At 56.2% G+C, this 26198-nt stretch overlaps 1 long non-coding RNA gene across 1 annotated transcript; it reads left to right on the forward strand.

Annotated features, from left to right (window-relative positions):
* Positions 1 to 1403: 1403 nt before the first annotated feature.
* On the forward strand, positions 1404 to 5885 carry LOC144379616 (uncharacterized). Its single transcript, XR_013442920.1, has 3 exons — positions 1404 to 1569; positions 3017 to 3126; positions 4715 to 5885. It is a non-coding gene; the product is annotated as an uncharacterized LOC144379616 (long non-coding RNA).
* Positions 5886 to 26198: the final 20313 nt, after the last annotated feature.

A 26198-nucleotide genomic window follows, 5' to 3' on the forward strand; every position in this document is an offset into this window, starting at 1 on the left:
CCCTTGGCGTCTCCCGCTGACTGCCCAGCCCACCTTCCTTCCCTGCCAGCCACAGCAGGAAAAGCCACTGCCTTTGGGCTAACGGTCTGTAAAGGCGTTCATCCCACCGGGACGGTGGCTTTGCCCTCCTCTGGCTTGAGGGCGTCGTGCTTGGGTGAGGCTGGGTCATCTCAGCCCCGTCTGGGGGGTTCCCTGCAGGGTCACGGGCACCGGGCCTGCCTGCAAGGCTTCTCGGCAAACCGTCCACAAAACCTCTCACGTTCTCCGTCTACGGTGAGTGCCTTTAGAGAGAGAGTGTGCTTTGTCCTGCGGCCTTCCTCCCAGCTGGAGGGTCCTGGGCTCAGCACGGCAGTCTGAGCAGCACCCAAGGGAAGAGTGCCAGGATGCCCAGCAACGGGGCAGCCAGGCCCGACCCGGCCCCAGCCCTCCCTGCCTCCCTGCCTCCCTGCCTGACGCAGCCTCTGCACGTCATCTGCAATGGCATTTCTCTCAAAAGGACATTGGTCCTGAAAAAACTAGCGTGCACATGGAGGACTGGGTGTCTGTGCAAGCCCTCAGCTCCCAGGGTGTCTGTATTTGGAGTCAGGAAGTCGTGAGGTCGTGAGAGTGGGGCCCTGACCCCACAGGAGCGGTGTCCTCACGAGAGGGGACACCAGAGTGCACAGTCTCTCTCCCCCTCTCTCTGTCACACCAGGACACCACGAGAAGGTGGCCCTCGGCCAGCCAAGAAGAGTCCTCACTAGAAACCCACGCTGCGGGACCCCGATCTCGGACGCCTGGCCTCCAGACCTGGGAGATGGCACACGTATGTTGCTTGAGTCCCGCAGCGCGGGGCATTTTGTCACAGCGGCCCATAGCTGAGTAAGACGGAGTAATTTAAGGAGCGAGTGACATTGGTGACAGGAAGCACCCAGCGCCCTCAGTCTCACAGGTTCGGGGAGATGCGGCCAGAGATGGGCTCAGAGGCTCTGGGGTGGAGGAGAAAGTTCCCAAGATCAAAGCCAGAGCCTGGCTCGGAAGGGCTGCGAGCACACACTGCACCATCCGCGGGTGCGTCCCACTCCCACTCTCCCCGCGAGCAGCTCCGGGCCCAGGTCACCGGCAGCCCCGGGGGACACAGGAAGCGGCTGGGGACACGTGTGGGGCGGGGGCTGGGGGGGGTGCGGGAGAAAGCGTGGTCACAGCCGTGTGCCTTCTCCCGCGGGCATGTCCAGCCCTGCCCGTTCGGCTTCTGGAAGGGCTCAGCCGGAGGCGGGAAACAGGAAGCGGGGACCGGGGAGGGCTTCTGTCCATGCAGAGAGGAATCAAAGCTACGAGCAAAGGAGAGGACAAGAGAGAGAAATCGGCAGCACAAATCACACTGTCCTGGGTGTTGGTTCTTTTCTGAAAACCTGTTTGCAGGGTCAGCTCCCCACGCGTTCGCTCACTCATTCCCGGGCCGTCCACGTGCGCCCTCCGCACCCCACCAGGAGCGCAGCCGTGGCCGGGGCGGACCCAGACCCAGAGAGCCTTCCAGTCTGCTGTGGGCTACGTTGTGTCCCCCAAAAAGAAGTGTTCAAGCCTCCCCGGGTACGTGCAAGATAAGGTCTTTGCAGATGTCGTTGAGTTAAGGGGAGGTTATGCTGGCTTGGGGTGGACCTCAATCCGGTCAGACTGCGTCCTCATAAAAGAGAAGCGTGGACACACACACACATACAGGGGGAAGGCCACGTCACCACAGAGGCACAGACCGGGATGATGACAGCGCAGGCCCAGGGATGGCAGGAGAGCAGCCCCCACAAAAGGGGGTGCGGCCCGCGACACCTGGATTTGGGGCTTCTGGCCTCCAGGCAGTGGGAGACCCCACTTCTGTTGGTTTAAGCCCCCAGCGTGTGGCGCTTTCCCGGGCAGCTCCAGAGATCTACCACAGAGCACAATGCAGAGGACAGACACTGAACAAGCTCACAACCGGTCCTGTCACGATGGTAGTTGTGTCCCCACGGTCAGGAGCTCAGACCCGCAGGGAGCGGGCACAGCCTGCGAAGGCTCCGGGCCGGGAGCTGGGTTCCTGCAAGGAACCCATCGGGGCGGACGGTCCCCGAGGCTCCGAGGGAGCAGGTGTGGCCCCACTGTCCGTCCAGCCCTGACCCAGGACAGCGTGGCATCGCGGGCTACGCCTCTGTGGAGGTGAGCCTCACCTCCTGCACATGTGCGCGAGGGGCTGACCCCTCAGGGGTGCGAGACGGGGCCTCCGTGTCCCTCAGGGCCGGGTCTGTTTCAGGCGGTATTTGGGTCAGATAATGAGGCCTGTTAAGCGCCGGAATGCCTCATCTAGAGGCTGTGACGGGGAACGGCTGGCACCGAGGGGACCCGCCTGAGGAGGGGGCACCCCCACCCACGCCCCTCCGGCCCCCCGGGGGCACAGCCTCGGGGCCGCACCTGCACACGGCCAGCCTCGGGGTCTGAGAGTACGGCCTCACCGGGGGGCGGCTTCAGCTCCGGGCAGCAGGATACGGAGCCGGAGGGACCAGGGGCCTCCCTGGAGGAAGAGGAGGAAGAATCACAGGCCGGCCCTCAGCTCCAGCCCCAGCCCTCCACTCCCTCCCTGGCAGCCTTGGGAGGCCCTCGGGCTGTGTCCCCATCGCGCACCGGGAGCACTGCCCCCTCGCAGTGGCCCTGCTGGGGTCCTCGCTCCCTCCTTACAAAGCTTAAGGACAAGAGTGACCGTGAGTGTGAACCACGGTCACCCTCCGTGTGGGACCCCCGCTGGCCTAACGGACTCCTTACCGCAGGTCATCTGGGGACAGACAGGCGGGCAGCGGGCCAGGGGTCCAGCAGCAGCCGGTCAGGGTTGAGACAGTCAGGTGACAGTGTGGCAGTCAGGACCGCGAGCATCGTGAGCACACGGATGACACAGACAGGGACCCGGGGCAGGGGTCCGGTGGCTGGCCTCAGGGAGGTCTGCCAGTGGAGGCAGGGCTGGCCCTGGGCCCAGAAACTGCTGACCCTGGGAGGGAAATGACAAGGGCTGTTGCAGGATGGCGTGGGCCCTGGAGCCGATCGTCACAACCAGAGCACAAACGGACGCACAGCGGAGCGGCAGGAACTGGGTCCAGGGTCCAAGCCAGCCTGAGGTCGGAAGCCAAGGTCAGGTATCACAATCGGGGCCAGGCCTGGGGGGGGCCATCAGGTCAGCGTTGGACCAACAAGGAAACAAATATTGGTCCAACTGGCCACGGGGGGTGGGGGGGAAGCTAATTCCTGCCGCGCCTTCCTGCCCTGCCCCCAAATCTGCCCCATCCCCCTTCCCTCTGGGTTTTTGGCCCCTTTATCCCTTGTATCCCTGTGGGTATTCTTCATATCTGCCGGGAGAGGTGGTGCCAACACCATGCGAGGGATCGTGGCCAAGACTACCTCCTCCTGGTACCCCGCCCAGTGTCTAGCATACAGTAGGGACTCAATAAGTGCTTGTTGACTGAGTGGCCCTGGGTCAGTCCTCCTGAACAGGAGGGGATCTCCAGAAGGGAGGTGGCCTTCCCCTACCCTCTGTCCGGAGGGCAACTTATTTTCGGACACACAGACAGCGCGCTCCCCAGAATAAACAGGCGCACTCTGGAGTGCGGGCCGTCAGGAGAATGCTCTGCTCTGGTGGTCAGGGCTCAGGCCCCTTCACCTTGGGTCCCCTTCTCCTGGGAGACCTCAGAGGGGGACAGCCCCTTCCCAGCAGCGTTCATCACCGGCTTCCTGGCAAGGGAGTACCAGCTGAGAAACTGATGCTCAGCGGTGCGCCTGTCTTAGAATTAGACTTAAATTGAATCTTATTATGTATTTTAAATTCTCGCAGGGGTAACAATTCCCTGTACACTCCCTTGCACTTCCCTCCACTACTTTACAATCCCAGACCCAGGAAAAGCCATGGGCTGCATCCCGGGACTGAGGGTGGCTCAGAAGCCGGGGCATCATCTTCATCTCCCTAGCTGCTCTGCTCGTCCGAGTGAGGGGCGCGGCGGGCCGGCCTGGGGAGGACCTGACTCACGGCTGGCCCCACAGGCCGCTCTTTCTGGCAAGCAAGGCGACCCCCTGGGAAACCGTGGGCGGGCATTTAAACCAATAGCAGCGGCAAAACCGACAGAAATCACCGGACACTCAGCCCTGAGGCAGGGGTGCCGCCTTCCCAGGGACAGGAAAGCAAGGCGGCCACAGTCACCCCTGCAGGGTTTGGTAACGGGTTCTCAAAACTGGGAACTTCCTTCCAGATGACTAAGTCCTTTTCTATTTTCTGAAGGCTGCAGCGCTTCAGCGCTTTGCCGAGGCTTTTCCGGGGAAGGGGGGGCCTGGGGTTCCAATCCCAGCGCTTGCAGAGCAAATAACTGCGTGTTTACCGAGCAGTGTTCCGTGGTTTGGGGCTTGTATAAATAAAAGACAGATGAGAAAGTCCAAATGGAAAGACCAGCTTGGAATGTCCCTCCGGCGGGGGGTGGGCCGCGGAGGGCAGTTTTCCATCCCCTGCGGAGAAAGCGCAGGGTTCCCAGGGCCTCTGCTGAATGCGTTAGAGAGAAACGGTGTACGCGGCGTCTGCCTCATGCGAGCATCTCAACAGAGGGTTCCAACAAGTCGGGGGTACCCTGAGAAGGAGGAGGTGACAACCAAGGGTAGTAGGTGCCGTAGGTTTGGAATAGCATCCCCCCAAATTCAGGTCCACTCAGAAGCTCAGAATGTCACTTTTTGGAAATAGGGTCTTGGCAGATGTGCTGAAGGTAAGGCTCCAGAACGAGACCATCCTGGACCAGGGCGGGCCCCGAATCCAACGCCAGCACCCCTAACACACAGGGGAGGCCGAGACTGCAGCCCAAGAGCACCAGCCAAGCCCCCGGGACACCTGCAGTGCAGGGGCAGGAGAGACCCTCCCCCAGAGGCCTCGGAGGGAGCCGGCCCTGCCCACACCTTCTTCTCAGACTTCTGGCCTGCAGGCTGCGAGACAATGAATTTCTGTTGGTCTGAGCCACAAGAGTTGTGGTATTTTGTGGCAGCAGCCAAAGAACACTGTTACAAATGGAAAGGAAGGGTCACATGGGGCTCAGGCAGGCTCCTTGCCCGGGTCTGCTTCTTCTGGGTCTGCTGATGGCTTTTTTTTTTTTTTTTAAGATTTTATTTATTTATTTTGAGAGAGAGAGAGAGCATGAGCCCAACGCTGGGCTTGATCCCACAACCCCGAGATCACACCCCAAGCCAAAACCAAGGGTTGGACGCTGAACCCCCTGAGCCACCCAGGCGCCCCCACAGACATCTTAACATAGACACTTGGCCCCCGGAGCCCCAGAGACGAAGGAGAGGTGAGGAGGGGCTGCGTCTGGCCCCCTTGGCCCTCCGTTCCCCACACAGAAAGTCATGGGACTTCCTGTCCAGTGGCATTCTCCGTGGCTCCCCCCGTGTCTGTGGGCAGTCCAGGGTGGTGCTAGGACTGTGAAGCAGCCCCTAAGGCTTCACTCTACCTTTCTTGGGGGCCCTCCCCCCGATTCCGAACTCTCCAGTGTCCTCCTGCCTGTCCAGACGCACGACCCCCAGCATCCCTCGCCACTCACTCGACCCCCAGGGCACCAGGTCTGCCCACCTTTGGACGGGGTGTGGGGTGAGGGCACCGCAGACCGGGCCACCTTCTGTCATCTCCGTCTGGGACACCCACTCTGCTCTGGCTAACAACCAGCTAGAGTTCGGATCCTCCTGGGCCCACAGGGACCCATGGCTACTTAGTGGACGTCCACACAGAGGGGTTACATACTAATGGAATGTGGACGTGCTCGGGAGGAGTGGGCAGGAGGAGGAGCTCCCCTAGGGGGATGGAAGCAGGCATGGTGGCCAATGCCAAGCATTTGAAAGTCTGTCACAGGGAAGAAGCACAGATGTATGTGGAAGAAAATAAAAAATGAGAACAAGGGATGACAGTTGGAGGTTATTCCCACGTCCTAGCATGCTGACCTCTGAGGTGGGGACCGCTAAACCGAAGACCCCTGAGGCAGCCTGGCTCTGCCCCTCCCCAGTGGGGTCACCTTAGACCAACGTCCTCCACGCTGTGAGCTTCGTCTTCTTGTCCTGCACACGAGGTGTTGGCAACTCACATTTAGGAAGGTGAGTCCAGCAAAAAATCGAGTGGGTGACCCAAGCCAGGCTTAGTTAACTTGCAAGTGTCTTCTAGTTACCTACAAAGCACCCGGGCCCTTTTGCTGCGAGATGAAAGCATAAAAAATGTTTAAAAGGTGTTTTTCAGATAAAAGGCAGGCTAAAAACACATCTCCAGTTTGCCCGTAGTCCTTAGCTGGAGGGACACAGGAGCCCTTAGCCTGAGGTCAAGCGGGAGGCTCTGGTCTAAATCCCACCCTGGCTCAAGGCCCAAGGAGTGTGGCCTGGGCATCCTCAGCTCACGGGCCCTCTCTGCCCCACACTGGTCTACAAGAGCACCCCACAAAGGGCGCTGAGGTTGGGGGTGACCAGCATCGCTCTGGACAGAGATTTATTATTCAGTTGTGGGAAGACAGGCTGACCCAGTCAAACAGGACTTTAATTTAGCTGGGAAGCTTTCATTCCTTCACAGCTAGGGCAAGATTTGTAATTAAATTCACAGTCAAAGAGCCAGGCCAGAAATCTGCCTTTTAACACATGAGCAGAGTCTGAAACCAGATTCAGGAGCAGAGAACGGGGCACTGCCATCTGGGTAACAAACCAGGGCAGGTTGGGGTCAGGACCACAATGCTTCATAAGAATAGACCCAAAAACAGGCTCTTGCAGCCCTGCCCCCTCTCCCCAACCCCCACCCACCCCCCTGATGCCAGCCACGTGCCGTCTGCCCAGGTCGGTTGGGTTTGGATTTTGTTTGCTGCGCGATAGAAAGGAGCTGAAGATTCTGTCTGTAAATGTTCATGCCAGTGGTTGGGTCTAGTTTTACACTTTACTAAAGAAAGCGAAAAGAATGCTTTCCCTCCATATCACTGTGGTCGTGACAACTGAATGCCGTGTTCTTGGAAAGGATCCTGGACTGCAAAACAAGGTAAACATAAGGGGCATTATTTTAGAAACGACAAGAAAGTTCTGCTCGTTTGTAGGGCTTTATTTTTTCCTCATCATCAGTGGCCGCATCTTCCCTCCTCTCAAAAACCGTCCTTCTGTTCCCCAAAGGAAGTAATCTCTGGACAAGTAATTATTTCACAGTTTTTCAAACCTTCCAGACCTTTGCGATGGAGAAGACACAAGCAAAGAGCTTCCCATATTCACCCTGGGAAGGGAATTCGTGAGGACAGTGACAATGGACCACACATCCGGCAGCCATTGGTGCGCCGGGAAGGGTCGCAATGAACCTGGCCCACATCATGTCTTCCTGTTCATGGGACTCTCCGCTATCATTTGTATTTGAGCAAATGTGCTGATGGTGGAAGTGCTAACTGGACCATGTCAGAGAGACACGCTAAACGTTAACCACATCCAGTGCTTTTAACTTTAAAAGGGGCGTGAAATTCCAATATGGACAGTGGCTTGGAGACGAGGTTGCCGTAATGTCAAGTCTCCTGATTCTGATGAATGCACGGTGGTGAAGTAGGAGAATGAGAACATAGAGATACATAGACAGACATGTTACATGTTTATGTGAAGATGTGTACAGAGAAAGAGACATGTCTATACATATATAAAGATACATGGACACAGAGTATCTTAGTCCATTCAGGCTGATACCATAAACAGTAGAATGTATCTCTCACCATTCTGGAGGCTGGGAGTCCAGATCAAGGATCTGGCAGGTTGGATGCCCGGTGAGAGCCCGCTTCCTGGCCCGTAGGCAGCCGTCCCTTCACTGTGTCCTCACATGGGGCCAGGGAACTCCATGAGATCTCCTTCATTCGGGCACGAATCCTGACCTACTCACCTCCCAAGGGCCCTACCTCCAAACACCATCACGTGGGGCATTAGGTTTCAACACAGGAATTTGGGGAGGACGGAAACATTCAAACCATAGCATAGAGGTCATATACATATGAAAAGATATAAAGACATATTATTCTCTCTCTATGTATATATATATATAAGGATATGTACATAGAGATTATACTGTAAGTATATAATATATATAGAAATATATAGAAGGACAGTTTAACATATCTAGGAAAAGTCATACATGCATAGATGGAAATTATACTATGTATATATGAAAAGACATAGAGACAGAGGTTATTCCGTATCTATAAGATACATACAAAGATAGGTATTTTATGAAATATATATGAAAATATATACATAGAGATTATATGTATAGATTATGCCAGAGAGAAAAAGATGTTGAGCAAATGGGACACAATTCTAACAATCGGTGAGTCATTTGAAGGGTCCAGGAATTTCTTTGTGCCATTCTTTGTACTTTTTCCCAAGGCTGAAATTAGATGCCACAATAAAACGTTTCTACATCCTCATGATGGTGCTTCGGTTTATGAAGTTTCCAGGGAACTCAGTGCCCTGGCTCGTCTGGGTAGCTGCTCAGACCAAAGATCTGGAGTCGCACACCCAGGCGGGGCCGGCCGCCCAGTTCAGAGCCCAGTGCAGTCCAACCCCCCAAAGCCATGGTAAGTCCCCTGGGTTCCACAGTTGATAACCCCCAGCACGTGCACCAAGCCCCCACAATGCTCCCCCAGAGACCCAGACTCTGAGCCCATTTTCCACGGTCCTTGTCCCCACCAGGCATCCTACAAATGCCCTGCTCGGGAGCAGAACTCCAGCAGGAGGAGAAGCAGTCACGAGGCCCCCCTGCATACACGGGCACCTGCTCGCCACCCAGCTGGCCTGAGCTCCTCTGCATTCCTGCCCTGCTTCCATTCCATTCATTCCAGATGCCGTGACTGAGAACCAGCCATGTGCCACCAGCCCCTGGGTTACAGTGGTGACAGCTCAGATTGGGACTCCGTGGGGTCCCCAAGGAAGGAGAGTCTTCTCTGCTTGGTTCTCCGGGGCTCAGCCTTGAGTTGGTCCAGGCCCCACTCAGCTCCCCAAGCATCCTCCCTCCTCCCCTTCCCAGTTGGACCCTACTGTCCTCCACCCTCCGTGCTCAGAGCTCCTCACTGCCTCCTGAGTCTCAGTTCCCTTCCGTGGCTTCTCTCCGCCAGATCTCACCGTCTCCTATCCTGCCTTCCTGGCTGATGGGTCAGTCGATCTTTCCTTCCCTTCTTGCAAATAGGACCTTGCTGTCCATCCATGTTTCTGCTGAGATGGGGAAACTGAAGGACTCCATAAAAGTCTGCTTTTTGCTCCTTGTCCTGCTTCTATTCTTGTGAGGACCTGCAGCCCCTCTTTACACATGCCTCATAATACAGTGTATGTCCTCCTTGTAAGGGATGAGGAGTGAATGATATCTTCAGAGTCTTTTCACATGGTAGACACCGGGGGAGAATGACTGGATGAAGCCATCACATACTCATTCCAGATCACCAGCGCTACACACCTCTATGCCAAGACCCCTGGGTCCAAGGAATAAGTGACTTATGAAGGACCCCTGGACCCTTGTCCCTGCTCTGCCCAGTTCCTGGATGCCTAAGAGGACACACCCACCAGACCACACCCTCAATAAAAACCCCAGACCCCAAACAAAGGGGAGACCCTCTCTCCTTTTTCTTTCCGAGTCTCCCAGACCATCTGTCTGTGCCTGCTCTCCCGATGTAGATTCAATAACCTCTGCTCTCATTCCCTCCCGGCTTGAGTTTGGCTGGTCCCGTGGGGCCCCCTCTGGGCCCTCAGACCTGGCCTTCTTGCATCACTGCCGTTCCCTGGGCCGGGGTGGTGGTGTCTCTATGCTGACCTGTCAGATTGTGGGAAGTGTTTCCCAGCACCCATGTGGGTGCAGCACAGTGCTACAAAGGAAGAAGTATCAGGAGCCCGTTCTAGAAGTCTCCTGCAGTCAAAGGAGGTGTCGGGCCCGGCTACTCAAAGTGTGGTCCCCGGACCGGCAGCAGCAGCATCCGGGGAGCTCATCGGTCGCTCGGACTCCTGGGCCTGCTCTGGTTTCAGAAGACCTCCAGGCATCTCACGTGCACGGGAGGGCTGGAGAAGCGATGGGTTTAGGGCATGCCTGCTACGGGGAAGTGAGGCGTTGGAAGTTTTAATCAAGGATGCCTGCTTGGGAGCAAGGAGAAGGTCGGGCTCAAGTCCGGATGCCGAGGTTCCTACCCAAACTCCCACCGCTGCCCCTTGGACCTGGGACATCTGTCAAGCAGCCAGCAGGTGGATTGGATGCCCTCCAGCAAGTTGCCAGAGCAGTCCGACCCCCCAGGGTCACTGCAGGAGATAGAAAGCAATGAGGTTGTCTTCGTGAACCCGCAGGACAGAGAGGCCCTATCTGGCCATGACTTTCACGGCTCCAACCCCTGGACCTCACCTAACTCCTCACAACCCAGCACCTGGTGCGCTGAAAGCATCGGCCTGAGATCAAGAAGTACGGTCCTGCAGCCGGTGACAGATTTGGGTTATAAATCTGCCCCGGGCAGCAGCCAGCCTGTGACCTCACACCTGGCTTTCGTCTGGGCTTTGTGGTGGTGGCTGGAGCTGCAGCGAGCTGTCTCTGTCTCCAAGACAGCAAGCAAAGGACGCTCAGGAAGCAAAGGACGGTGCTGGTGAGTTCAGAGGCTTAAAATACCTTGCATTCGACTACAGTGAATTTCCTAAAGTCTAGTATTGCATCTCAGTATTGCTTTCCTTACCTTCTACGTTCTACATTGCACAGTGCGTATCTTCCCTGTGGATCAAGAAATGGTGACCCTTGGTCCCACTGCATCTAGCATGGTGAAGTCACGCAGTCCCCGACAGACGCCCAAACCAATGGCTCCCCAGTTGTTTGGACTAGAGATGCCTTAACCCAATTCTGGTTTCCCAGAATTCTCCCTCCCCCAGCACAGCCCCTGGTAAACCACACTGATTTTTTTTTCCACGGAGACAGGTTTTAAACAAATTCTACATTAAAGATTCCACCATGCTTCAACTAAACATGGAATGGTCAGCTGCCGATCCCCAAATCCTGCCTCATTTTGTTTGAAAAACAAATGTTCAAGACTGTGATTTCCAGCCCCCCACCCCCACCCCCGGCCTTTGCCCAAAATCTGCCGAAATGGCCAGCCCTTTTCCTCTGCACTTTGAGACACAGAAAGAGGAAGAGTCGTAGATGATGATCTTTGTCCTAAAATGGTTCTGAAATCAAGGAAGCACGAGTTCTTCCTGAGTCACCCGTCCAGCCCCCGGCGGGAAGAAGGGGTGGGCGCTGAGCAGAGGTCTGCCCTCAGTTCTAGGGGGATGAGCAGGGGACTAAGATAACGTCTCCGACTGGCTGGGCAGCGGGCCTCCGTGTGCTTTCGGCAAAGGCGGATCGGGAGGCCACAGTCGTGGATGAGGCAAAGAGCCCCCACACCTCCCCAAGATCACTTGCCGGGTCCGGTGACGTTGAAAATGGAGTTGCCCCGAATCCTCTGGGAAACCAGGACGGGAACAGGGAATATTCACTAAATATAATCAAGTTCTACAGAGAAAGCAAACACCTCCAATGCTACTTGGTATTTTTTTTAGCTCGCGTATATCCACCAGTTTCCCTGCTTCCTTTGTGGGAAGGGCCACTTCTGGTCCTTATGGGAACCAGTGGTTGTCATATTTGCTCATCCATAACCTGTTGGAGGTATAGCTCTCCCCGTCTGCTTCCAAGTCACTGGCTCTGCCCCGTGCCCCATGTCCCAGGCTAACCTGACAGCCTCCCGGCCTCCCTGGGCCTCATCACGCCTCCGTCTTCTGAGCGTGTCTTCTTGGGGGTGTTCCGGAGGCCAGACGGGCCTATCTCAGCCCAGGTCAGGTAAAGTCGGCAAAGTGGAGCCGCTGGGGCGGAAGGCTGCACGCAAACAGACTGTTACCTCTTGCGCTCTACTCTCTGCCATCAGTTCTAATAACTGAGAAGAGCTGACTGGATTTGAATTCATTCTCAACTCCAGCAAAGCTGACTTTGCGTTCCCAGCCATTCCACCTCTCCAGGCCTGTGTTCCTACCAGGCCCTGGGGCTCTTTCTGCTTCCCGGCAGATTCCAGCTCTCGTGGGCAGACTCCAGGGACCACAGGGATTTCAAGGTTCTGAAGCAGACATGCAAGAAAGAGGAATTTCCCGAGGTGGGCACAGGGGTCGGAGAGGGGAGGATGGTCAAGGCCAGGACGTTTGGGATCCATGGGTCTTGAAGTCTTAAGGTGGGAAAATGCATGGTATTGGCCCTGCCCAGGCACACAGCATTCAGGGTAATCTCCTCAAGAAGCTACGTGAGCTAAAGGTGGAGGGTGTGCATCTGGTGGGCTAGTCCCAGGGCCTGGAGGACTGAGGGGTCAGGATGGACACTCTGCCTCCCGGGGGTGTCACCTCCCCCTGCCCCTGCCCCGCCAGCCCTGAGGGCCCCTCTGCACCTGCAAACCCTAAAACAGGCAGGAACTAGACCTCGGAGGGCCCAGGGAAGCGTGGAGACTGCCCAAGGTGGACAAGAACGGGTCTCCGGTGGTCCCCAGCTGACGAGACAGAGACAGGAACTGAAGGGAAACGGAGTGGGAGGGGTAGGGCTGGGAGGTGGGGCGCTGAGCCAGGAAGGAGGCTCAAGAGGGCAGATGAGGACAGAGAGAGTCTGGGTCTGCATGTGTTTGCATAAATTCCAGACTTTGTAGCCAAGAAGAGCCCCTCAGTGTTCAAAAGAGGGAAATAGCACCATTTTATGCAATGGATTATCAACTCATGAGGTCAATTTCTTTGTCCCCCCACAAAGCAGGGCCCGAGGCTGAAAATATAAGCAGGTACACTCTTAGTCTGTTTGGGCCGCTCTAACAAAACACCACAGACCAGAGAGCTCTAGCCCACAGACGTGTACTTCTGTGGTTCTGGAGGCTGGGCATCCAAGATCCAACTGGCGCCGGTGGGTTCGGTGTCTGGCGAGAGCCTGCTTCCTGGTTCATCAGGCGTCTGCCTTCCTGCTGGGTCCTCAGGTGGCGGCCTCATGACCTAATCACCTCCCAGAGGCCCCGCCTCCAAACACCATCCCAACAGGCATAGGATTTGAACATATGAATCTGCGGGGGACACAAACATTCAGATGACAGCAGGTGCGCAGAATCTGTATGATGACAGAATTTGGGGGGGTCCAGCTTCTTCAGAACACCTCCGATGCTGGGGAATGCCAGGGGTCCCCAGGGGGAGCCAAGGCTGCCAAAAGATGTCCAGAAGACCCCTGAGCTGAGGTGGGCTGCATAAGAGGGAGACTGGGATGGGACACACGGTTGGCTGGAGTTCCCTGCTGAAAGGAAGGAGGACGTGGGGCTTCTGTGAGCCTTTAATGAAATGGCAGAGGGATCCCCAGGCTGCACATCAGCCCCCCGACAAGGGCGGCCCGATTCTCGGGGACCGGACAAGAACTCGGGGCTGGAGCCGCAGGGCCGGCCGCCGTGCCTCCTGTCCCTTGCATGCAGGACAGTAGGAAGAAGAGCCACTGTAACCACACTGAGCCAGAGCCAGGCCTTGAGGCTCAGAGGACCAACAGGGCCCAGCTTCATCGTTTGCTACCTGGTTCGCTTCCGGGGGCCTCAGCTGCATCTCGGGCAAAATGAGGATGCAGGATGATACCTAGCTATCACGTCATCGTCAGCGTCCAATGACCCACAGCCGTGAGAAGACCTCATAAAATGTAAGTGCTTTTAATTATTACTATCGTTCTTAATGTGGTCGGATATGCTACTAATGGTAATAACTAGATACCTCGGTGCCAACCGGTTGCCGGGAAATCAGAACAAGGAAGACGAGCAGGCCAGCAGGGACCCACCTGCCGCCTGCCGGAGCCAGCCAGACAAGCCAGCGCCGATCAATAACCACATCGGGCAAAATACGATGAATTATGTCATGTCCAGCTACCTACGGTTAATTCTGCTTTGGGGCTACAATTACGTCACAACCTGGAACATCAGCAGGAAGGCTGGCTAAGAATAGAGCCTCTACCCGTCCTTGGCTCTGAGCTGGGTCACAGCAAAGCATCTGCCTTCTTGCTTCATCACCGCTGTGGATTTAAAAATCTCGGAGGCCCGACATGCATGGACTGCCAGCCTTGGGCTCCGGGGTAGGGGCTCCTTACAGGCGCCTGCTTTCCTTCATCAGCAGCTCCCTACATGTCTCAGTCAGTTTCGGATCTTTCCCTGCAGGAGAGACCAGCTGGGTGTAACAGAGGGAAGGGTCATGTTCCTGCCGAAGATCAGAGCTGCTTCTGGTGCAAATGCAGCCAGCCGGCACCTCCACACCGTGATTCGAACACGTTAGGAAGGTCCCCCCACCTTGGACAGGTCCGGGCTGGGCTGATCCCCTCCTTTCCCCACACTCCATCAGAGTAGGATGGCAATATGAGCTTTGCATCCATTTCATGGGGAAATTAATTTGGAAACGAGTTTTTAAGTGTCAGAAGAACCTAGCTCCAGACATATTGTTATCATCCAAAGACCATAATGAATAAATTAGACTCTTTATGATGGAATGAAATGCATCACATGGCATGACTGCTGGGATAACATTTTCTCATTCTAAAAAATAACATGCCCTTATTAATTTTTCAGTTAAATGGACATAACACATATACTAATGTGCCCTTATCCATTTTCTCAGTGGACATAACTGACCTTAGTATGCAAGGAGAATTGTCCTTAATGCCTGAGGTTCGCTTTCCTCAGAATAGACACTGAGACAAGGATCTGCGTGCAAACAGGTGGTTTGGGTGGCGGTCCCAGGAAGCACAGGGGAGGAGCGAGGACAGGGATTTTATGGGAGGTCACTCCTCTTGGGCCCCACTGAGAGACCAAACAGGACACACCTCAGAACCGTCCCCACCAGGCCAGAGGGAGCTGAGGCATTTCTCCACCGACCACTGTCCCCACTGGTTCGGGGACACTCCTGGGGGCTCAACTCCCCATCCTCAGCCCATCGTGTGAGCAGGACAGACTCATGCCTGAGACCAGACAATATGCTTGTGGGCAGACACACACAAGCAGGACCGCGCTGGCGAGCACGGGAGCTCCCCCACCATCACCAGTGACAGCCGGGCACCTCTGGGAGAGGGGCCCCGGGATATGGCCGGGCACCCACAGCCTCCCAGGGAGAGCATGCTTGGTTCCATCCTCTGCAGACTCTAGAGCTTTCATTTGTCTGTGGGTTTAAGACCTTCACTGCTGCCAAATGATCCCATCAGGATTCTCCAGAAAGGCTTGCCTTCTCTCTGCTGCATCCCGTCCCTCCCGCAGGCACTTTCCTCCCAGCTCTGGGGCCCTGCGCGTGGACAGGTGTGTGTGTCCGAAGAGGAACCACAGTTCCCTACCCCCGACGACTTCCTCTCTGTGCCCACTGCTCTCCTTGAAGGACGCCGCCATCCATTGGTTGTTCATGCCAGGGACAGGGGTCACCATGACTCTCCCCAAACCCTCACCCTTCATTTTGCATCAGCTCCCAGTCCTGGGAATGTGGCCTCCTGAATGCTCTTCTGACCAGCCTCTGTTCTTGCTGCCACTCTGGCCCAAGCCACTGCCTTCCCTCCAGTCTGGACATTGATCGGCCACTTGCCCGTGTCTGCAGCCCCCATGGTCTGCGAGGCATGCGGCAGTCCATGCACCAAACACTCTATCCTTTAGCCTGACGTCTGGGTGCTCTGCATTTCCCAAGTGAATAAATGAATGCCGTTTCTTTCAAACCCATCTGGGATCCCCCGTGCGCACACTCAGCACGTGCGCCATGCATGTGCACACACACACACGCACACACGGAGCTCTTAACTGCCACTCAACCTGCAACGCTCAGCCTGACTGTCACTTACTCACAGAGCTTCCCCGGGCTCTGACACCAGAGGAGATCTAGCTGAAACACCTGGACTCTTTCATCATACCCCCATCACAATAGAATTAAAGATTTGTGTAGTTTCGTATGTGGTAAGCATCTGTCTTCTCCATGAGACTGTAAACTCCCTGAAGGCCGGAATAGCCAGACTCCCCAGCCCCTGGTACCAAGCAATAGTCGACAAAGTATCTGGTGAATGGTCCAAGGACGATCAGACGGGATTCGCGGAGGTTGGGGCTGCCACCCCTCTGAGCCGGGTGTTCACAGGAACTGAACTCACAGCAACTGCCGAGTGTGCAGCATGAACCCACACGCGTCGGCTCTGGGCGAGAAGCACCAGGAGCCTGTGGGGGTGGCCGGACAGGCTTCCAGGCAGCTGGACGTGGGAGCTTGGCTCCTGCTCTCCATGGGCCGGGGAGGGTGGCTTTGCCAAGGCATCCGCTCAGGACAGATGACAGAGCTGAGCCTTAGCTGAGGAAACGGCCAGCCTCCTTATGGAGCTATAAGCAAACTCAAACAAACCAAAGCAGGCGGAGGAAGGGACCCTCTCGGAGGCCAGAGCCCCTGGTCCCAGCTGAGCAGCCTGAAACCAGCAGAGGAGGAAATGCTGGTTTCCAGGTGGGCCGCCAGGGGCGGGAGCCGTGACGCCTGGGAAGGTGTGGGGGGATCCCAGGGCCTCAGGACAGGGCTTGGAGGTCACACTTGGGACAGGTCACGGCAAGTATGAGAATCCCCATCAGAGGAAGCAGTGAGGCGACTCCAGCTCGGGCCGCCCTGTGGCCAAGCCAGGGTCACCTGGCCCCAGCCCCGACCTGGGCAGGGTTGGGCAAGGCTGGCCCGTCGGCAGGAGTCGGGAACTCCTGGGCAGGCTGTAGCAGAGGGTCAGAGAAGAAGCCCCTCCACCTTCAAGGCCCACGGTGCAGGACCTTTTCTCCTCTCTGACCTCTGCTCTGTCATCACAGACCCTCCTTGCACCCTCTTTCCTTGTCCAGACCCTCGTGATCACCTGTAGGGCTCACCGGGATAGTCCAGGATAGTCTCCTCTGAAGATCCTTAACTCAATCACACGATGCAAAGTCCCTTTCACCATGCAAAGGAACATAGTCATGGGCACCAGGGATTAGGATGTGGGCCTGTCTGGGGGGACATGATTCTGTCTACCATAGCCCTTGAGCATGAAAAGGGGTTATGTCCCTGTTGTCAAGAGAGCAGAACAGAGAAAGTATCGAGAGCTTGCATCAGCTCCAATACGGGGGAGCTGAGAGCAGGCTCGGCAGGCAGACCCAGGGGACGCCAGTCATCAGGGCCAGAACAGAGCCCCGAGGTGGGGGAAGCCTCAGACCAAAGGCACGGAAGTGGACAGCAGGTGGGCAGCTCTGCAGGACTGAGAATGGGCGTGGGGTTTAGCCAGCAAGCAGCCTCCGTTTTCCAACCTGGATACAGACGGGATTTGGGCAGCACATTCCAGAAGGTCGTCTCAACCCACCGGGCCATCCTCTCTCCAAATGTCGTCGTGAAAGGAGTAATATCCTGTTTGAGGAGGAGGTGCGAATCCTTCCAGCACTGAGAGCCATCATGCCTGTTTCCATTCTCTGAGATCCAGAATACGTGGCTCCAAACAGAAAGAATGCGATTCGTGCCAAGAGTTGCCATGATCCGCAAAGCTGAACGTCAGTTCGGGATGAACTCATGGGCATGTGGATCCGTGCTCCTGAGCAGCCTTGGTGCGGACATGGTGCACCTGCTTATACTCCTGCTGCGGGTTTATTCCGTTGTGCAGTATGCAAGGACCAGGCTCCAGCTCTGCCGCAGACATTTGATCCACTAAGAAGAACTGTTGGGGGGCGCCTGGGTGGCTCAGTCATTAAGCATCTGCCTTCGGCTCAGGTCATGATCCCGGGGTCCTGGGATCGAGCCCCGCATCGGGCTCCCTGCTCCGCGGGAAGCCTGCTTCTCCCTCTCCCACTGCCTTGCTTGTGTTCCCTCTCTCACTGTCTCTCCTCTGTTGAAAAATAAAAATCTTTTAAAAAAAAGAAGAAGAAGAACTGTTGGGATCGGGCCTCACAACAGTCGCCCCAGGACCAAAGCACAGCATGAGAAGGTAACCGGTAGGGCTAACGAGTCCTACGGTAGAACAGAGGTGGGGCGAGAGGGTGGCGCTGGAAGGTCCAGGAAGCAAGGGGGTTCCCAGGTCAGCCTTGGTGACACCCGGCCGGGCCACCTGAGCCAGCCCACTTTTTTGTTGTTGTTGTTATAATAGCTTTGCTGGGATATCCCTCACATGCCATGCAACTCACCCGTTTGAAGTGTGAAGTTCGATCCTTCCTAGTACACTCGCAGAGCTGTACAACCATCACCACCACCATGTCTACGACACTTTCATCACCCCAAAAGACACCCTTCCGCCGTCAGCTCCCCACTCCTCCCAGGCTCCCCCATGCCCTCCAGCCCTGGGCCGCCACTAATCCACTTTCTGTCTCTGTAAATTTGCCTCTTCTAGACATTTCGTATAAACGGGATCTCACAACTTATGGCCTTTGTGTCCGGCTTCTTTGACTTAACAGACATTTCCAAGGCTCGTCCATGCTGTTGCAGGTATGTATTCATTCCTTTTATGGCTGAACGATATTCTACAGTGCAAGAGAACACAGCGGGCCTCCCGTCCATCTGTGGACGGCCATGTGGGTGTCTCCACCTCTTCGCTGTTATGAAGAGTGCTATGCCCCCATTTCTTGAGTTCTGCTTTCTCACCAAGGAATGGTGTTTGGTTGTGGCGGGGAAAGCACGTTTGCCTCACCTACAACCAGCTCCGGGGTGGTGCCACTGGTGATCCCTCCCTGTCTCCCTCAGCATGAGCTGTAGGGAGCACCCCAGTTCCCATGAAGCACCCCAAGGTTTACATTTATTGCCATTGTTGCCCTCTAAGTGCATGGTCGGAGGACACGCAGGCTTGTGCATCAGTCCAAATCTTGTGCACGCCCGCTCTTCCTAGGGGTCCTAACCGTGAACCCTGTCTTGCTGGCCCAGAGTTGGCCCCAGCCCAGTTCACCAACAGCTACCAGCCCAAGGCCCTGCAGGATGGAGTTTTCAGCATCTGTAAACTCAAGAACTGGTTTCATAAGCCCCGATCAAAACATAATGATTTATGTTGCTGGGTGCAATGCCCACACCCTAAAACTATCATTATAAAATTCTTGGAGTAAATCTCTCCCTCCCTTGGAGCAGAGTAATGTAAAATTCTCACTTGTGCTTTCTTTCCTTGGACCAAATCCACCAAAATCAAGGTATTACATTTTCTGTTCACTCGCTGGGAAATCAGTGGGAGTCTTAACCTAAATCTGTGCCATATCCAGCCCACTGGGAATGTATGCTGTCAAGTGAAAGGGGAGAAGCAAGTCATGGTGGGCAAATTACAGACTGCAACATACACGTGCATACACGCACGCACACAGGCATGCCCTTGCACACAGGCATGCACACACACTGGCATGCACATGCACACAGGCATGCACACACAGAGGCATGCACGCACATGGGCATGCACACGCACAGGCATGCACACACACGGGCATGCACACGCACACAGGCATGCACGCGCACACAGGCATGCATGCACACAGGCATGCACGCACACGGGTATGCACACGCACAGGCATGCACGCACACAGGCACGCACACACACAGGCATGCACACGCACACGGGCATGCACATGCACACAGACATGCACATGCACACAGGCATTCACACAGGCATGCACACAGGCACGCACACACACAGGCATGCACACGCACACAGGCATGCATGCACACAGGCATGCACCTGCACACAGGCATGCATGAGCACACAGGCATGCGCACACAGGCATGCACACGCACACAGGCATGCACACAGGCATGCACACAGGCATGCACACAGGCACGCACACACACAGGCATGCACACGCACACAGGCATGCACACAGGCATGCACACGCACACAGGCACGCACACACACAGGCATGCACGCGCACACAGGCACGCACACGCACACAGGCATGCACCTGCACACAGGCATGCATGAGCACACAGGCATGCGCACACAGGCATGCGCACACAGGCATGCACGTGCACACAAGCACGCACATGCACACAGGCATGCATGCACACAGACATGCACATGCACAGAGACATGCACACAGGCATGCATACGCACACAGGCATGCACATGCACACAGGCACGCACACACACAAGCATGCACACACACACAGGCATGCACGCTCACACAGGCATGCACACACACAAGCATGCACACGCACACAGGCATGCACCTGCACACAGGCATTCATGAGCACACAGGCATGCGCACACAGGCATGCACACGCACACAGGCACGCACACGCACACAGGCATGCATGCTCACACAGGCACGCACACACACAGGCATGCACATGCACACAGGCATGCACCTGCACACAGGCATGCATGAGCACACAAGCATGCGCACACAGGCATGCACACGCACACAGGCACGCACACGCACACAGGCACGCACACGCACACAGGCATGCATGCTCACACAGGCACGCACACACACTGGCATGCACATGCACACAGGCATGCACACACAGAGGCATGCACGCACATGGGCATGCACACGCACAGGCATGCACACACACACGGGCATGCACACGCACACAGGCATGCACGCGCACACAGGCATGCATGCACACAGGTATGCACACGCACACAGGCATGCACGCGCACACAGGCATGCACGCACACGGGCATGCACACGCACAGGCATGCACACACACGGGCATGCACACGCACACGGGCATGCGCACGCACACACAGGCACACACGCACACGGGCATGCACGCACACGGGCATGCACATGCACACAGACATGCACATGCACACAGGCATTCACACAGGCATGCACACAGGCACGCACACACACAGGCATGCACACGCACACAGGCATGCACGCGCACACAGGCACGCACACACACAGGCATACACACGCACACAGGCATGCACCTGCACACAGGCATGCATGAGCACACAGGCATGCGCACACAGGCATGCACGCGCACACAAGCATGCACATGCACACAGGCATGCATGCACACAGGCATGCACACGCACAGAGACATGCACACAGGCATGCATACGCACACAGGCATGCACATGCACACAGGCACGCACACACACAAGCATGCACACACACACAGGCATGCACGCTCACACAGGCATGCACACACACAAGCATGCACACGCACACAGGCATGCACCTGCACACAAGCATGCATGAGCACACAGGCATGCGCACACAGGCATGCACACGCACACAGGCACACACACGCACACAGGCATGCACACGCACACAGGCATGCACGCTCACACAGGCACGCACACACACAGGCATGCATGCGCACACAGGCATGCACCTGCACACAGGCATGCATGCACACAGGCATGCACACCCACACAGGCATGCACACTCACATAGGCATGCACACACACAGGCACGCACACGCACACAGGCATGCACGCACACACAGGCATGCACCTGCACACAGGCATGCACGCACACACAGGCATGCACACGCACACAGGCACACACACGCACACAGGCATGCACACGCACACAGGTATGCATGCGCACACAGGCACGCACGCGCACACAGGCATGCACATGCACACAGGCGTGCATGCACACAGACATGCACACGCACAGAGACATGCACACAGGCATGCACGCGCACACAGGCATGCACACACACAAAGGCATGCACACGCACAGGCATGCACACTCACACAGGCATGCACACACACACAGGCATGCACTCGCACAAAGGCATGCACACGCACACCGGCATACACACGCACACAGGCATGCATGCACACAGGCATATACACACACATAGGCATGCAAGTGCCTGGCACAGACTTGTCTGTCTGGTCCCCTGAAGGTCCCCTGGGATATGATGGAAGGAAGGGATGGTGGGGGGGTTCCTGAGGACCATTCCATGAAGCGACCCACCAGGTCACAGCCATAACTGTATATGAGACCCACGGATGGAACCATGCAGGGAGAAAAACCAAAGTCACATGAGCCAAAGGTTTGGAAGGGAGGGAGAACAAGGTCTAGTGAGCAGAGAACAGTCTGGAAGGAAACAGTGAAAAAACGGGGTAATTAAGTGAGCCTGCTGCTGTAGTAGGACAGGGGTACAGACCAGGAAAAGCCCCTGCAAGGAAGCGGAAAATCCAAATTCGAGAAGCGTGAAATGTCAGCAGGGAGAAAAGGCAGAGAAGGGGCGAACTGGAGACGCCTGCCCCCGGGAGGCTGCCTTGCCTGCAGGGAGGCGCACAGCCTTCAGAGACAGCGGCCCCGCAGAGGAAACGGTGCTGCCAGGAGCCAGGGAGTCCACGGAAGACCAGAAGATAAAAGGGGGAGGGGGCCTGGGGACCTTCACCCTCCGAGGACGCCTGCGATTCACCCAGAAACCACAGCAGACCGCACAACGGAAGCGGGTCTGCACATCCATCGGCTGCGCTCACGTGCGGCCTTCACAGGAAGACTTCGAGGGGGCCCATCCTATCCTCTGGGGGGGCAGGTGAGGACCCCGGCTCAGAACAAGGACTTGCCCAGGCTTGCTCATAAGCGGGGACCCCAGATTGGCCCGGGTCTCCCGGCTGCAGACCCCGGCGCACAGGCTGGGCGGCTCGAAGTTGGGGGGGCGCTGGGAGCTGCCAGCGAGATGTCTCCCCAATGCCCCCATGCCCCTGCTGTGCCCTGTCCTGTCATCCAGCCGGGACCCCAGCCCTGGGGTCGCCGGGAGCTGCAGCCCACAGTGAAGACTGGCCCTGGGCCATTCTGTCCTCTGCCAGGATGAGGCTTCAGGGCACCACTCCCACGTTCATAGGGCAGGGCGGGTTTGAGACGCTGCTCCGCAGGCTGCTGGCCAGTTGCGCATTAAATTTTTTAAATATTTGACCTCTGCCAACCAGTGACATCTGGTCATTTGTAGGACTCTGTGTTTTCAAATTGAAACCGAAGGCCCAAGTGGTTGGTCCGAAGCCGGGTAGGTGAGTACACAGAAGTGAGGAAGAGGTGGGGCCTGGGGGAGAGGCCCACGCCAACCACCCTGCTGGAGACAGAAGGCAGGTTCCGGGTGAGCCACTCCCCGTGAAGGCACGGCACCTGCCTGTCAGGTTATGCGGGTCCTGGGAATGCCCGAGAGCAGAGAGCTTCTCACCTGGGGCCGTGCTGGGCAAGCTGTGAGATCTAATTTGGTCTGGGCTGGATGGGCTGGCGGGGGAGGGAGCCAGCCCCCCCCCCCCCCCCCCCCGCCCGTGCTAAGTTGCAACCAGGACAGGGATCCCCAGAGGAAAGCCTGAGGCCAGGGGCTCCTGCTCCGGACCTCATCTCTTCAATCCCTGCCCCTGGGGGGCATGGCCAGACCAGAGCAGCCCCTGGAAACCACCAGATGAACTCAGCCTCCAGCCCCCTAGGATCTGTAAGAATTTTAACCCCTCAGAGAGGGGGACGGAGAAACTTTCTGAGGATAAAAAGCCCAGCCGTGCCTGTCAGGCTGCTGTTTTGAAAAAAGTCATCCAGTTTGCCCACAAACACCATCAGGCAAGCAACAGCACGTCCCTGAGTGCCCACTGAGCTCCCGTTCCGGCCCTGTCTTTATTTGTAGCCAAGAAGCCCCTCCTACTTGTAAGTGGGCCAGATTTCCCAATGGCAGGGCAGGGAGCAGCCCCTCCCAACCCTCTGGATGCCCTTGGGGTGTCTCTGTCCCACCCCCACACCAGGGCTTGCGTGTGTCTGGGGGCAGGAGTCAGCCCTGAAGACCCCAGCACGGGAGCACTCACAGGTTTGGTGTGAGCCCCTGCTCACGTCTTCTTAGTCCCCCTGCTCCAAATTGCCAAGCTGCAGCTGACCTCCAAAGTCACTCATTTTACAGAGAAAACACATGGAAATGCCAACCTGGATTAGGGTGGAGAGAAAGCCGAGAGAACACAAGGAAAGGAAAAATTACTTGTCGTTTCCCCGAGAACAGTAGCTCTCTTACTGCTTTAGGGGGTTGCGGGGCTGCCTGGGACTCAAGGGGCTTCTCTGCGTGGCAACTGGTGGTGCTCATTCAGGGCTTCCCTTCCCATCAGGGGCCGAGAAGAAGTCCAGTCACGAATGGGGGAAATGAAGGGCACCCCAGTGATCGGAGTTCATGGGACCCATATAATTCGATGGCTCTCGGGTCCACAGCGTTAGCAGAAGAGGAGGAGATATTTCTAGTCACCAAATGTATACTCATGGACTCTTCGCAACCTCTGTACCAAGGTGCCTTCGTTTGATCTTGAACCACAGAAAATATTAGGATTAGGTTCAGCTGAATCTAACAAAGATCCGACAACAGAAAAGTTTAATTCTCGAGCATAAAAGAAGTCTGAACGCAAGCATTGCAGGGCAGATACGGTGGCTTCGTGAGGTCATCTGAACACCCTGCTTCTGTTTTTCTGTTCAGCCACATGTGGCTCAGAGTCAACTCTTGGAGCACGATGGCTGCCAGAGCTCCAGCCCCGACATCCACATTCCAAGCAATGGAAAGAAAGAGGCAGGGGGACAGGAGAGAAGTGCCTCCTCCCTTCGATGGAGACTTCCCAGAATTCCCGAAACCTATTTCCACGGATATCTCTTGGCAGAGAATCACATGGGGGCGAGGAGAGTCAAGAGGCTGGAAGAGGCCGTCCTTTAACTGGGTACCCTGCCACCCTGAATTAAATCAGACTTTGTCACTCAGAAGGAAGGGAGGGTGGATGTCGGGGTGGGTTCCTGCAGTCTCTCGCAGGCACTTACTGCCCTGTAGAAAAGAATGTCTTTCTAGATGGTCATCAGTGTGTTTATCTATTTGCATAGCTAACCTAGGGAGAGAGTCCACGGTTGGTCGGTCGGTCGGTCGGTGGGTCGCTGGTCAGTCGGTGGGTCGGTCGGTCGTTGGTGATAAGAGAAGAGCAGGCAGGGAGGAGCCTTGAGAGCTGCAACTTGTCTTTTTGCTTCTCCGTTTCGGCATCCGTGGGCGCATCTGTTGCCCAGCCGGTAGGGAGCAGGTGTTCGGCAGCGCTTACTCGGGGCATGCAGCCCTGGGCTCGAAGCTCACAGCACTGGCAGGACTTTTCATCGAAATCAAATGTTTGGGGCCGGGTGGCACCGAGACCAATGTCTGCAAGGGCATCCGGGGCAGGGGAAGGAGAAGCCAAGTTCAGGATGAGGTCAGCCCACACCCTGAGACCTGGCATCGTGGCCTCTTGCTCTGAATCACCTTCCCGTGAGAAGGCCCTGCTTCTAACCTGTCACGAAGAACGGGCTCACCGCGGGGCAGAAGAGGGCTCTTCCCAGAAGATGGAGGCAGCAGTACTCTCTTCTTACCCTTGGAGGCAAAGGCCTGACCCCTCACTCTCACGGCTGCCCCGGGCGGGCTCCTGCGCTCAGCTCCCGTCTGAACATGAGCAAATTGCAATGAAAGGACACAAGTTCTCTCCATCTCCAAAGCCCTGTGACTTCTTTCCCCAGATTTGCCAACCAGCCTTGCAGGGTGCAGCTGGCCCTTGAACCCCGTAGTCCCACAGTCGCCGCCACGCTCAACCCAGGGCCCTGTCCCCGCAGCACGGGGACGCCACACGGGGTCACGCAGCTCTGGTCTTGACCCGAGCGGGGGCAGCACAGTGCCTCGTCTTCCTCAGCCATCCGCACACCGGTAGGTAGCAAAACGTGAGCTGCCGTGAGAGCGTGAGGGGAGGACTCTTTTCTTTCCTCTTCTTAAAATGTGTATAAATACATATGCTTTAAAAAAAAAAAATCTTGGGGCGCCTGGGTGGCTCAGTTGGTTAAGCGACTGCCTTCGGCTCAGGTCATGATCCTGGAGTCCTGGGATCGAGTCCCACATCGGGCTCCCTGCTCAGCAGGGAGTCTGCTTCTCCCTCTGACCCTCCTCCCTCTCATGCTCTCTGTCTCTCATTCTCTCTCTCTCAAATAAATAAATAAAATCTTTAAAAAAAAAAAAATCTTTACCGCTCTCGCTTTGGAAGAGGCTAAGACACACATGTGCCCTGCATTTTCTGGTTGATTAAAGAACAGCTTGACCTGATCCATGGAAATTGTAAGCGCATACAGGGCCTGGAAAGAAATGCAGGAGCCAATTTGAGCGTAGAATAAAAATACCATCTGGGTTTCAGTGGCAATGAGTAACACCACTGGCTCTTCTGAGCTCAGACAATTATTATATGAAAAAGGATTTTAAGTCTGCACAGTTAAAATGGTAAAAGATGTTGAACAATG

Source organism: Halichoerus grypus, chromosome 1, assembly GCF_964656455.1.
Source record: "Halichoerus grypus chromosome 1, mHalGry1.hap1.1, whole genome shotgun sequence".
NCBI lineage: Eukaryota > Metazoa > Chordata > Mammalia > Carnivora > Phocidae > Halichoerus > Halichoerus grypus.